This window comes from Toxorhynchites rutilus, chromosome 2, assembly GCF_029784135.1.
Source record: "Toxorhynchites rutilus septentrionalis strain SRP chromosome 2, ASM2978413v1, whole genome shotgun sequence".
Lineage (NCBI taxonomy): Eukaryota > Metazoa > Arthropoda > Insecta > Diptera > Culicidae > Toxorhynchites > Toxorhynchites rutilus.
Window position 1 is genome coordinate 228,488,472 of NC_073745.1, and position 14,899 is coordinate 228,503,370.

Here is a 14,899-nt window from a genome sequence, read left to right on the forward strand (position 1 = left end):
AATGAAAAAAACACTATTAACACGTTGAGTGCCACAGTTTTATAGCGGTTCTATGGAAATTTTTAAACGTATTGGGGCCAACGTTTCTTATCGTAGTGGAAGGTATTTTTGTACGAAAGGGAATGCTTATAAGGTTATATACTTATATTAGCTACCTTTATTATCATATGTTATACTGTCAGTTGACGGTTGACGGTGCCTAAGCGAAAACTCGGTGTCACGGGTGACTGACGTGGCAGTCAACGTGTTAAACATTTAAGCACTAACGAATTTATTTCGCGATGCAACACATTTGAAAGTTTGATTTAGAATGGAAAATAATATTGGTAGGGATCTTTTCTTACGTTATATCATTGGTGGAGTGAAGTCAGGTTATGGAGAGGCAGATTTGTTTTCATCCGCCATGCCAATTAGAGCAACTATTTAATTCAACTAGAAATGAATAGACGAGCGTTAAAAGCGAGGATAACAACTACTGAACGAGTCATGTTTGGCGGAAAATGCCTAAATTGTGGCTCAGTAGCAAGAGAAGGAGGACGTTAATGCAAGTGGTCGAAGCGAAGCGACTGAGAGGAGAGTTGTTTTTAATGTTTCGTTTTCGAAAATGATGGAAGCAACCCGAAGATAGATTCATCCATATCAAAAATCACCGTGCAAAAAAAACCTGTTCTTGATGACGCTGCAATGAAATTAAGTGACAGATCGCGTTCAAAATTGACATCAAAACCACTGACAACCTTTAAGAAAATGTAAAATGTCCATCGGAAAGATTTAAAATGATAAATTCCCGATATATATTTGACATACTGAACTAACATTCCCTCCCTTGCCACCTGATGACAGTAATAACGTGCACGGCATCGTCATGGACTATTTGCAGTTCGAATTACCGAAATTTGTACACAATAGTATAGCTTACTCCTTCCAAGCACCTTTCAATGTGTTCTTTGTAGAATTTCCCTGATTCAGATCAATCACAAAGTGCAACTACGATGTGTATAGTCTACCCAAGTCTACCCATGAACTAGCAAAATTTTTAATGCCTCAACCCTTTTCGGCTGTTCGCAAGATCAAACGATAATATAAATATATTTGTATACAATGTACTTATGTTTTGTAGAAAAAATTGACACACTTCACAAAAATTTTAAAAATGAATATTCTTGTTTTTGAATTACAATTTTGACACGGAAGAATAACGTAACGTAAACAACATCAATCGATTGCAATTACAAAACCTTAGACATGGCTGGAATCTAACAATCGTTTTCTTCATGTAGTCACGATCTTCCCTGCTTAAGAGAACAAACGTCCGCAAGAAACGAAGTTATGGAATTGCACAACAATTTTCTAAATTTTCGGATCTTACATAAGTAGATCACAGCTCCTTGGAGCGAGGCTGTATTCAAGTGCTGTCTCACATCAACGAGAAGTTCACCTCTCCCCACTAACAAAAATCCCCTCCACGATAATCGCTAGGGAACCACGCTATAGAGGCGTCCCTTCTGGCCCTTCTGGAACTAACATTCGTTCCCTTCCTATTGACTATTTAAACCTCGAATCACAATGCACAATTAGAATGGTTTGCTAGTCCCAAGCGTCATTCAACCGCAACTGCAGTGTACTATGACTTCAAAGAAGCTGACTATTACGCCATTTCTAACGTCCTGTCTACTATCGACTGGGAAGATGTTTTAGATTGTGACGATGTAGACAATGCAGTTCAAATGTTCTCCATTATCGTGAACTATGCTATTGACAGGCATGTACCGAAGCGAACTACTTTAGATCATTCGCATACTCCATGGCAGACTAGGGAACTAAGTCAAATGAAAACAGCAAAGAGAGCGGCATTACGTCGATTTGCCAAGTACCGAACCGTGCCACTTAGGAATTATTATGTGCGACTAAACAATGCATACAAGCGAATTACTCAATCGTGTTATCGTAGTTATATAACTAACATGCAGCTGAAACTGAAATCAAATCCTAAGTCTTTTTGGAAGTTCGTAAACGAGCAAAGGAATGAGTCCGGTCTACCTTCTACAATGGAGTACAATGGGCGCTGGAGTTCTGACACACAAACGATATGTGACCTATTTGCTGATAAATTTGGAAGCGTGTTTTCGGATGAGTCGATAACGCCCGAGCAAATTGAATCTGCTGCTGGAAACGTACCTTTTCTCGGCCAGTTTTGCTCCCATATCGAGGTTGACGAGCCAATGGTACAATCTGCTATGAACAAACTCAAGGCGTCTTGCTCAGTTGGTCCTGATGGAATTCCGTCTATTCTATTGAAGAAATGCGCAGCTAATCTGATGATTCCTCTTTGTCGCATTTTCCGCTTATCGTTGATTAGTGGAAAATTTCCAACTTCCAGGAAGTCGGCGTTTTTGATTCCTGTACATAAAAAGGGTGCCAAGACTCAAATCGATAACTACCGAGGAATTTCCGCACTAAGCTCGGTCGCCAAACTGCTTGAGCTTGTTGTCTTGGAACCGATCTTTAGTTTCTGCCAGCATTGCATTGTAGAAGACCAACATGGATTTATGCCTAAGAGATCTACTGTAACCAATCTGTTGACTTTCACGGCTTATATAACGGAAGGTTTCAATAGCGCCAAACAAACAGATGCGATATATTTCAACCTGACAGCAGCGTTTGACAGCATTAATCACGAAATTGCGATTTCTAAAATGGAGAATTTGGGGTTTGGCGGCAGAATAATCAGTTGGCTGCGGTCATATCTAATCGGTCGCCAGCTAGCAGTAAAAATTGGTGATAATTTCTCGCGCAAATTCGACGCGCCATCTGGGATTCCTCAAGGCAGCCACCTGGGGCCGTTGATTTTCCTCTTGTACTTCAATGACGTCAATTTTAAGCTGAACCTTCGGCGCTTGTCATTCGCCGACGATGTGAAAATTTATTTTATAATCAACGCGACTGCCGATGCCTGCCTACTTCAGCAACAGCTGGATAGTTTTGCCGAATGGTGTATTGCTAATTGCATGAAGGTGAACCCAAGTAAATGTGCCATTATCACCTATTCAAGAAAGAAGGAACCGATCTTGTTCGATTATAAACTCTTGGATACTTCCATCGAGAGAACCAACTGTATCAAAGATCTAGGGGTACTTCTAGACAGCAAACTATCGTTCCAGCAGCACATTTCATATATTGTTGGCAAAGCTTCCAGAAGTCTGGGCTTTTTGTTTCGAATCGGTAAAGATTTCAATAACATATATTGCTTGAAGTCTTTGTACTGCTCGCTGGTACGTTCGACTCTTGAGTACGGCTGTCAAGTTTGGAGTCCTTACTACCAAAATGGTGTTGACAGAATTGAAGCTGTACAGCGCAGGTTTGTGCCCTTTTCTCTTCGACGCTTGCCGTGGAGGGATCCTTTTCGGCTACCCAGCTATGATAGTAGATGCCTTCTAATCAATTTAGACACCTTAGCTGTTCGCCGCAATGTCGCCCGTGCTATGCTAGTGTCTGATGTCCTGACGTCGAAAACATAGTGTCCGGCGTTACTCTGTTCATTCCAACTACAGGTGCCTCCAAGAAGTCTGCGGAACCAAAGATTGCTGCGTATACCGGTCCGGCGAACAAATTACGCGACCTACGGTAGTATATCCGGTCTGCTCAGAATGTTCAACAGAGTTGCAGAGGGCTTTGATTTCAATTTATGTAGGGTTGCTATTAAACGTAACTTTAAGAGACTATTAACCAACTTAAATATCATTAGGGCATAGATTCTGCCTGTTGATTATTGTAATAAATGTGAGTATTACAAGTGTGTTCTTTGTACAATTTCGCTGGTTCAGGTCAATCACAGACAGCAACAACGAAATGTAAGTTTACCCATGTACAAGTTCTGTATCATTTCAACGATAATTTCTCTGGACTTGTCGTTTCCGTACAGGTAATATTCATGTGCCAAAATGATCCAAAACTTCTATATCTTATAGCCATATAAACATAAATGGATCGCCAAATGTGTAGGTAAGCGCAGAACTCGAGAAGAGAATCGTCATTGAACGAGAATTGTGTCTGAAAATAATTTGATATCATGATAACGAGTTTTGGTAGAAGTGCAAGGATTTTTCTTGTAAAAAGAAATAGTATATATAGGCTTCAACAGAGTTGCAGATGTTCAACAGAGTTGCAGAGGGCTTTGATTTCAATTTATGTAGGGTTGCTATTAAACGTAACTTTAAGAGAATATTAACCAACTTAAATATCATTAGGGCATAGATTCTGCCTGTTGATTATTGTAATAAATGTGAGTATTAAAATTGTGTTCTTTGTACAATTTCGCTGGTTCAGGTCAATCACAGACAGCAACAACTAAATGTAAGTCTACCAATGTACAAGTTCTGTATCATTTCAACGATAATATCTCTGGACTTGTCGTTTCCGTACAGGTAATATTCATGTGCCAAAATGATCCAAAACTTCTATATCTTATAGCCATACAAACATAAATGGATCGCCAAATGTGTAGGTAAGCGCAGAACTCGAGAAGAGAATCGTCATTGAACGAGAATTGTGTCTGAAAATAATTTGATATCATGATAACGAGTTTTGGTAGAAGTGCAAGGATTTTTCTAGTAAAAAGAAATAGTATATATAGGCTCAAGTAGAAGATCAATCAATGAACAGCTCTGCGATTGAACCCATTAAGGTGCGCTCAGTAAGAAAACGTGAATGTTTGAAGGTATTGATAACAAAAAAATCCTGTTGTCCTGCTGAAACGACTACCTCTCTACACCGAAAAAGCCACCACAGATTTAAGGGGGACCCTGGTCTGAAAGCTAGAAAGATAACAAAAATGTTATCCTAAAAAGAATTTCTCGATATTTTATTTTGTTGGAAAGTTACAGCCAAAAGTTTGAGGTCACCTCAAGGGATATAGTATTGATGTACGAATTTTTAACGCGTTTTTTGATTTTAATTTTATTTTGCTTCAGCGCTCCCAGCGTAACATTGCTACAGCACTTCAAATCTGTCACCCTGTACATCTTCCTCCTTCCATAATCGCATGGAGCTAGATAGCAACAAAGACACAATGGAGTTCTACGAGTTCGGGCGCTTCGGCACTAGCGTCTAATTCCCTACCATTAACGTCATAACGTTCCCCCATTATCAGCTTGAAGCAATTCAATCTAACCAGCATTGTCCGTGTCGCTTCTGGTAACTCGAATACCATTGGAAGTCCACGTTTGCCACCCACGCCATGGCTTCCAGTTCCCAGAGACAGAAACCGAGAGTACCACTGGGCGAGTCATGTTTCATTAAAAATATAAACTTTCTCACCCGAAAACAAATAACAAAGTTTAATTGCATTTCAGCTTGGTTCTGCACTCCCGGCTTCCGGGCGGGTGAAAATCTTCCAACGAAGCCCAGGACCAGCACGACGAAAAAGGGCAGAGGCGTTGCGTTGCACTATTTTGCTTCATCCCGACGCTCTGCCTTTGTCTCCCAGAGTTTCCCAGAAATCAGAGACAGGCTTGTTTGCACTTTTTTTTTTGTTCCTGCTTCCTATTTTTGTTTCTGTTCAACAGAAAGGTAACAATGAGACCTCTCAACGTTCCAACTTTTCCTGTAAATAACAATCTCCTTCTCTTGGGTCCCACCGAGGGGTGGGAGGGGTTGACAAGGGCTGCAAAAAGTGCACTCTAACCTTTTTTGTCGCCTCTTCACCGCCGAGGATTGGAATCGCAAAGTAAATAAACGAGAAAAAAAACAAGCCTTTCGTGTTGCCGACACTTTTCAGCATGGTATAAACAAAATTGGTGACGACATTTAAATGTACAAAATTTTAAATTGTGTTTAAAACAAGCAGCCGGATTAGTTTTTCGATTCGTCGCCTGAGCTTCATTTGCTTCGGCATCCGAAAGGGATGGGCGGAAAAGCCAAAAGCAGATTTGCTGTCATTTTCGGTGAATTTCAATGAGGCGGAAGTAAATTAAATCTGATTTCTTGTGTCCCAACGGCGGGAGAAGGGAACCACTCCGGTCGGGAAAGTTGGTCTTGGTTTCTGGTTTTCACACTAAATACATACACCTCCGCATTTTGGGAAGATGCGAGAACTGTGCGCCGAAAAGTTGCAAATATTGATGATGGAACTGCTAATAGAATTAAATGTTTGCACACTTCAGCCGCCTTGGTGAGCGGGAATTTTCCAAGGATAAACAAATTTGCTACGACTCCCGGAAGCGGGCCTTTCCCACTTGTACCGGCTTTTACCGAGGGAACTTTGCGGCCCGAAAGGATCTTCATCCAGGGGGTAAAGGAGCGCTAAATATATTCATCAGTGTGCTTCCGTTTGTGAGCGAAGAAGTTCGCGTTGCCAGACAAATCAATGAAGCGTAGCTCAAATATTAATTAAACTCCTTTGCAAACCGATACACAGCGATGGACGAACGAAGTTAATATATAAATTATGCCCCGAGGCTACGTCCGAAAATTTGTCTAAATGAGTACCAACCCGCTGGTGTGCATGGTGTTATTAGACTGATATTTGCTTTCACTTCACGCCACCTCATCTTCCGTTCCTTTTCGTTGCAAGTCGCTCCATTGTCAGTTTTCCTAACAGACCCACAAAATCCCCACTCGTCTAACACTGCAAATATTTGCATAGGAAGAGCATACATTGCATAAATTCTCATTTTGTTGTTATATCAAACATTCAATTTCAATTTTAATATATAAAATTCAACCTCATCCTTCTCGGCAGCGAGTTGCGATGGTCCCGACGTTCTGGCACACGGGAATCTAACGAATTTGAACCCTTGGAAGAACTCAGCTCGTTTGTATCTATTTCACGTCCGATCGACAGGAGTGTGCATCGTACCAATTGGTCACCCAACCGCCCATTTCCCGCCCATCCGGGGAAGGTGCTGTATTACTTAATATACACTGTGTGGACAAGCGACCGGGTTGTCTGGTCGTGACATTGTACCGAAAGCTGAACGGTAGTTGAAAAAAGATGTTTTAAACTAAATCAACAAAAATAATGAATATTAATTCGACCAACTGAAGTGAAAATTCTTTAAATACAATCATCAAGCGCAATGAATTTGAACAAAAAAATTTTTTTTAACAATAGTCAGACATTTGAACACCGCCACTCTGGCGAATGTCTGCTGGGAAATGTTGGGTGCATTTGTTCCATTCCTGTGCTCCAACCATGATATGCTGCCATGGTGCGCTGCGTATGTCAAAAATGTCTTTCATGCATAGCATTAACCTTGGATGCAGCAGCAGCAGCAGCAATGCATCTTCCCCGAACGAGTTTTTATTCGCTCGCCCTATGTGGACCGGACCGGAACTGAGCGAAGGAGGGTGCCCTCGTGCCGGCATATTTCTGCGGCGCACATTTGCACACTACATGGTGTTTTCGCAAAAATCCTATACATAATCTGCTGTCACTTGGAGTCTGTGGGAGAATTTCGCTCTCTCTTTGGCGGCCTACAACCGTCGAGGATGACCAACAATCGAGGGGACACAAACTCTATTTGTCAAGAGCAAATATTGGAAGTTATCCTTTTGACTTTCTGCGCCGAGACACGGTATTTTCTGGACGCCCGTATTTCGGCTCGAGCATCAGGTTCTCCCATAGAAATGGATTGTTTGCTGTAATCGGAGTCGAATTGTTCGATGGAATCAAATGGTGAAAATTCGGTTTCAATTATGATGTAGCGTAAAGAGGTCTACTGACATTATTCTTGGTTACGGTTTTTTAAAGTTAGTTACAACTTGATTGAAACAAACAATCCCCTTGATTCCGCGCCGCGAGTGCCGTGAGATGACTTAAGTCGCGGTATTCGTGCAGACGGATTGCGTAGATTGTCACTTAGATGAGATTTGAAGTCGTGTCCTCATATGTTATCAACTCGGGTATGAAATAGGAACTGAAAAGTAAGGCTATCTCACGTCATTTGTCGTGCGGAATAAAGGGGAATGAATACTGAGAGAAGAATTATTGGATTTGTTACAATCGATCTCTTATTTCCTTCCTTGCTTGTATTTGAGAGGCTCTAAACTTTGTACTCGCGGAAATTAACATAATTTATACTCAAGAGCATTGAATTTAATTTTAAAGAGAACTCCTTATTTTCTCATTTTTTCTCACACGTAATAAACTGATATCTTTTAACGATTCGAATTGGAATGAAACACAAAACCAATATTCAAGACTGCGGAGGATCTGTAAAAAAAAACACTCATTAAGAACTTAGACTTGACCTGATAACTGATTTTTTTTCATGTGTAACAAATTATGAAGGATACTAACGTATAATTAGTACTCCTAAATTTCGAATCTGAGCGTCTAGAATATTAGCGATCTATGGATGAAAAATAGCGAATTGCTGATGTAATAAAATAAGCAAATTGTAAAAAAAAAATATTAAGTAGATTAAAAAATACGAACTTGATGCCGATTTTTCCAAAAATCATTCACAGCTTGCGCATGTTAAAATTCTTCTGAAAATGACTTCCAATATTCATAAAAAAATCGGTTCTAACGTAAAACAAAAGTCTGTTGTATGTATGAGTTTTAAATGTTAATGAAAACCGCTTTTAAAATTATTTTTCTTGGTTTTTCATGAAAATTCTTTTTTATATTGGGTTGGGGAAGAAGAAATGTCGAATATTGTCAATATATGGCAACACTTAAACATAACTTGTGTTGTACTTATCGCATCGGGTCATACTATACGGTTATAAAAAAACGACAATCTGTGCTACAAGTGTCGTTTTGACAGTATTGTGATTGTCCTTTTCAGTCTCAACTTATAGCGCGTCAAAGATGGAGTCCACCAAGCAAGAAATTCGCCATATTTTACGTTTTTACTACCTGCGAGGTAAAACTGCAACGAAGGCGGTCGAAAAAATTCGTGTAGTTTATGGACCCGATACTGTAACGATTCGCACAGCACAGCGTTGATTTGATCGATTTCGTTCTGGTGTAGTGGCTGTCGAAGATACACCCCGTACTGGTAGGCCAATCGTCGTAGATACCAATAAATTCGTTGAAATCATCCAAGTAGATCGGCATGTGAGCACTCGCTCGATTGTCCAGGGTATAGACCATAAAATCGTTTGGAGCCATTTGCAGAAGATTGCATTCCAAACAAAAAAGCTGAATTTATGGGTGCCACACGACTTGACCGTTTGAAGCAGACGATTGACCAGAAGCGGCCAGAAAAGATCAATAGGAATGTTGTTGTTTTCCACCAGGACAGCACTCGGCCTCACACAAAATACTCAGCATGATCAAGGTGGAAAAAAAAATGTACAGAGGGTGCAGTTAGATGAAACATGTGAAAAACAATCAAATGTTTGGCACGTAACTGCTTGCATGACTCAACTCTTTTTGAATGTTATGAGGATTGTCCGCGTGAACACCATGGAAATATCCATGAAAAATTACAGTTTAAAAAAACAATTGCAGCAATGATAGAAACAGTATATTAACCGGTCGGTGTTGAATCTGATCGGACCATATTACATTTTTATGAAAAACGAACTTGATCTTTGGCGCTATAAGTGGTTCGTTGAGCATTAAACCAATTTCGATACGTTATTCCTGCTGTATGCGTGATTTTCCAAATCTGATTAATGCGGTACGTAGTTTTCGAAAAAGTGCTCCCGTGGTCGAGTGGGTCCCACATTATCATGCCGGGGGTTCGGGCTCGATTCCGGTTCTGGCCGGGGGATTTTTCGTCAAAGAAATATCTTCCGACTTACACTGCGGTCACGCGTATTCTAGAGCTTCTCACTCCAGAATACATTCAAGACGTGTTATCCGGCATAGAAACCTCAACTAGGTACTGCTAATAAAAAAAGGCGCAAGTAATACCTACGTTGAGAAGGCAAAAGATCCACAGGGAATGTTAGTGCCATCCAAGAAGAAGTTTTAGAAATGCTTAACCTAATGCAATCAATAACTCGAAATTTTTAATTTTGCTACTTGGTCCCCTCTGACTTTAATCCGACCAACTAGATTTGATTATAGACAAACCGAATAGATGTGTCCCCGTTTCATATCCCTCCTATCCGATCGATAAACTTTTACTTAGTCGCGGCAATACATACACACACTCTTTACAGACGCACGGGCCGAAGGTTGTGCAGTCCACTGATCATTCAACAAGAGCCTAAGGTTGTACCGTTCACGACAACTCTACACGAGCTGATGATTGCGCCGGCTAGTGACCATTCTATCCTGGATTCCTCGAGTCGAGAAAGACGCACCACGCTAGATATGGGGTACAGACAAGGGGGGCGTTGCTGATTAATGGTCAGCTGCATCCCAATATTAAGTATCCCGTGTCGGGCACACGTACAGAGCATCGAAGACTGCGACATACCAATTATGAGAACACTTGTAATACTAACCTCGAGTCAACCGCGAGTAATCGGTTACATATTACTAACATAGTCTAAGCAAACATTGTCAAAATATTGAACTCCCGGCCCCGTTAGGCTGACGCCCTATGAGCCTTAATAAAATATATATTTTGGATAAAAAAAAAAAAACCGAATAGAATGATAAACGTGAGAAAACGCCGGTTTTGAGCATGCCTATCGATTAGACAAAAAAAATAATCACCAGTTTTCTAGAAAAACATATACAATATATAGTGCCCTCCATCTTTAACAGAGTAAACTATAAAAAAAAACAAATCCAAATAATAACTACGAAAACAAAATTGGTGCTTTTTTGCCGCTGCTAAATTTAAAAAAAAGACTATTTCATAGGCTTTAATTTGATATGTCAATCATCTGAATCGATTCAGTAGTTCAAAAGTTATGGATTTTGTTGTGAAAAGAGGAAAAAATAGATTTTTCGAAATATTGGTTAACTTTGCAAAATCATAACTCAAAAGCAAGTAACACCTCTTTGATTTTTGGATATGTTATGTGAAAACGAAGCCTCAGCTTTTAAGAAAAAAAAAAATGTAAGGGGTTGTATCTAGGACACGACCGCATATTTTCGACGTAGAACTACGCATTTATATTATACAATCCACCTGTTTACCACTTCGAATATTATTTTAGAATGCATCGAAATTTTTGTAGTATATTATGTTCTTCGTTACAAATAAATTTGATGAACGTCCTTTTACGTTTGGTATGATGCCTAGGACTACCAAAATATGTGAACGGAAGAATTGTCAAACGATCATTGTATTTCCCTCTGAAAATATTGCACATCACATGTATATGTAGTTCTCGAACCGCGAAAGTTCATTCACCTCTAGTATCTGAAATGACGATTTTCCCAGGCTTCTCAGTTTAAAAGTACGTTTGAGGGAAACGTATTCCGGTCTGCACAACGACAGGCGAGTACAAAAGTACTCAACACAAAAAAATACCCCCGACTTGCATGTTTTGACAAAGCGGATTCCCCCAGGCATATTGATTTTGAAGTCCGTGTTAGGGAAACACAGCTCGGTGGGAACAAAAATACCCCCAACTTGGATGTATATTTACAGAGCGAATTTCCACAGGTACATCGATTTTGAAGTCTGTGTTTGGGAAACCGTAAATCGGCCCAAATCAAAACATGGCAGTTAGGGCGTTTAAATAACGCTTGAAATTTCACAGTTATTCAATTTTTCATCTCATGAAAAATAATATTTTATTAATTGCGATAGACGCTTGGAAATATTTCCTATCAATTCATGCAAACATCTTTCCGATCTGTTAAGAAATGTTCGAGTTATAAGTATTCGAAATGCGGGTAGGGTTAGCACACAAATCGGCAGAACAAATGTATGGGAAAAAAGGAAGTTCTTCCAGTTTTCATGAATTTAAACCGTTTAGAGATTAGCGAATTATAATGTATAGCATATCAAACAAATCTTAGAGAATTTCCGATTCGATTGGTACGCAAATCACGAGAATTCGTTCACAGTGAAAATAGTTATTAACGTTAACTTTATTTCATAAAAACGTGACCTGTTTTCTGATTTGGCACCCGTCCTGAAAGACGTAGTTCTACGTCAAAAACATAAAAAAATATGGCGCCCTCTAGTACAAAGCCATGTAAACAGCAAAAACCAAATACAATTCCAAATTACGAGAACGAAAACCGAATTTTTGCAAGTGTAATATTTTTTCAAAGAAGATAAGCTCATTGACAAACAATGCTTCAATTTATATTCTAGTGTGTAGGTGTTGGACACTACAATATAAATTGAAGCATTGTTTGTTCACAATGACAAAAAGCAGCATCACCTGGTCTTATAGATGTTGGACAGAGTGTAAGCAAATGATAATTTTTAGCAAATACACTCATACCTCGCTATTCGGCCGCCCTTTATACCGCGCTAAGTTAAACAAGTTTGAAAGCGGTCCGATAGAATTTGTATTAAAATAATTGATTATTTATACGGCTTTTTTCTCAGCGGTAAATGAACGTATCTCGGTATGGGTGAAATGTAGATAGAAATAGGAAGTTCATCGATTCATGACGATATCAACCGAAATGCTGATCTTGAACAAATTTGCAGCCGGTATAGTTACCGTCATCCGGGGACAAATTGATCACAGGGGTGAAATTGGACAAACGAACTGCAAATTTTGAAGTTTTATTTTTTTTAATCAATTCAAAAATTGTTCCATATGAAACGATCAGTAATCATCTGTGGTTCTTATCGTCAGTGGTTTCAATCGAATCGCTTATTAAATTGCATACAATATGTATTTTTTTTCTGAGCAGTATTTTCATTTCCATTTTCAACACATCAAAACGATAGTAATAGACGCCAAACATTCACACTCATGTGATTCTTCACGAGAAAAAAGAGTAACCAAATAGTTACAGTTACCATTAAAACAAGTGAGAAAAACCAATTTTACTAAAATACCATGGAAGCCACCTTTTTTCTGAACCAAGCAAACAATGTTGCGGCTCAGTTTGTTTTTTTGAAACGGCTGAACCGTATAGGTCGCGACAGGTTTCATTTGAAGGAACCCTTTAAAGTTTTATCTAAATTGGTCTACGGATTCCGGAGATATAACCGGAACAAGTTCAGGAGTCTACACAACATCCTCCATTTGAGGTATCACGCTTCATAAGTTTTCAAAACTAGCGTATTAATGATAAATTCAAGCCTATATGACCTCATTGACGTAAACCGAATATGTTCTGGATCAGGTTTCAGACGGAAGTGACCACTCTATGACCAGGACCAAATCCTATCATGCAACATCTCGAATTTCAAGGTTTTAAACTTTATTCTTGGTGACCATTTCTGGGGTTTCTGGTCACATTAAGATAACCCGGATGGTCTTCAGGCGACTTACAGATCAAACTTTAGATCGAGATACAACTATACGTTTCGTAACTTCAAACGCTTGAAATATCATTTAAATAACCATAGGAATTAAAATCAGTGAATTTCTTTACAATTTTCTATACAATAGAAAAAATGAAAAAATTGATCGATCAATTTCACCCCCAATAAATTTTTTGAAATGTTCCGCTAAAAAAATTCAAACTAATGTTTGAGAAAATTTTTCCACAAACATTTTATACCTTTTTGTAAACTTAGTACCAGTACTGGTTATAAAAATAATTGCTTTAAAAGTTAAACAGAAAACTGCGGAATTTATTTATTTATATTTTACATTTTTCTTTGAATCGTGATCAGTTTGCCCCCGATTTACAGTACAATGTTTGTCAAATCAATATTTCATTCCTCCCAAAGTTCAGACATAAGTAATGGAGAACAATTTTAACGTGTGGAATACCCAACACTTACAGTTAGATGTGCTACACAAAGTCCATTGAACCGCCTCCAAATGCACCAAAACAGCTCCTGTTATATTAATATAAAATAAATCCACCACCTTCTGCTATCGGAACCCCGGAACGCTAGTCGACCATTTTTCAGCAATTACCCTTCCAATATCTTCGCCGTTTGCAATATGTTGTCGCTACGGAGAGCCGCGTTTCCTTTTGGTGTTTCAACTTTTTTTTCCTATCCTGACAAATTCAACAAGCGCGGGACACTCACACACTTAACCGGTGGCGACAAAAAAGCGTCTATCTAAAACTAACCGTCTGCTTCGCGACATCCTGGGAGTCTGTTGGGAGCGAGAGCAGGCTGCCAAAGGCATAATTCACATAGTAAAAACCAATTGCCTAAAAGTATTGTTAAATGAAATGGAAAATTCGTAACCGTAAACAGAACGGGGCAGGAAACGGCGCAAAGGACTAAAAACAATCCAGTCGTGAAACAGCATATGGAAAACTATACCTATGTCAAGAGACCCGAATGGCGGGCGACAATATGCTGGAGCTGTACAGCTTGGTAGACCATGATAAACGAGCGAATGTGGGTCGTGGTGAGGGATCCCTGAAACAAATAACTGTAAAAAGAAAGAAGGTACGAGGGGGGGAGGGAAAAAACAAGATCATAACTTCCAGCGCAACGAGAGCGAATATTGGCTCGAGGTGTGAGGGTTCACGGTAATCCAAACGGAACCGGGAAGTTCGGGGGGCAGATAAGAGAGCATCGATCTGGTGAATAAATCTTGCCGCCCCCGATGATGGGCAAACTTTCGCTGAAAAGCCTCCAACGGTATCGGTAGTTATTTGTGAAATATTTTTCTCGTTTTATTGGTTTCACCTTTTTTTCTCTCTCTCCCAAATCGACTGCCAGCGTCAAGCTTGGTCAGTATTTCAGGCACTTGGCTTCTTGTTGAGTGCATCCCGACAGAGGATAACAGGAAATCATATTCCAATCGTTTTTCGATCCAATCACGTTCGTACAAATGTTGTTTTTCCGAGCATTTGTCCGTTGAGTTGGGAATCACGTGAAAATTTGTTTCGTCGAAACGGAGATAGCCAATATTGGCGTCTTGTTTCGTTGCCATC

General features: G+C 39.5%; 1 protein-coding gene across 19 annotated transcripts in view; it reads left to right on the forward strand.

The window, feature by feature from the left end:
* LOC129768064 (CUGBP Elav-like family member 4) overlaps positions 1-14,899 on the forward strand; it is a 1,369,849-nt gene that overhangs the window by 1,328,221 nt on the left and 26,729 nt on the right. The gene's annotated exons all lie outside the window — the stretch shown is intronic.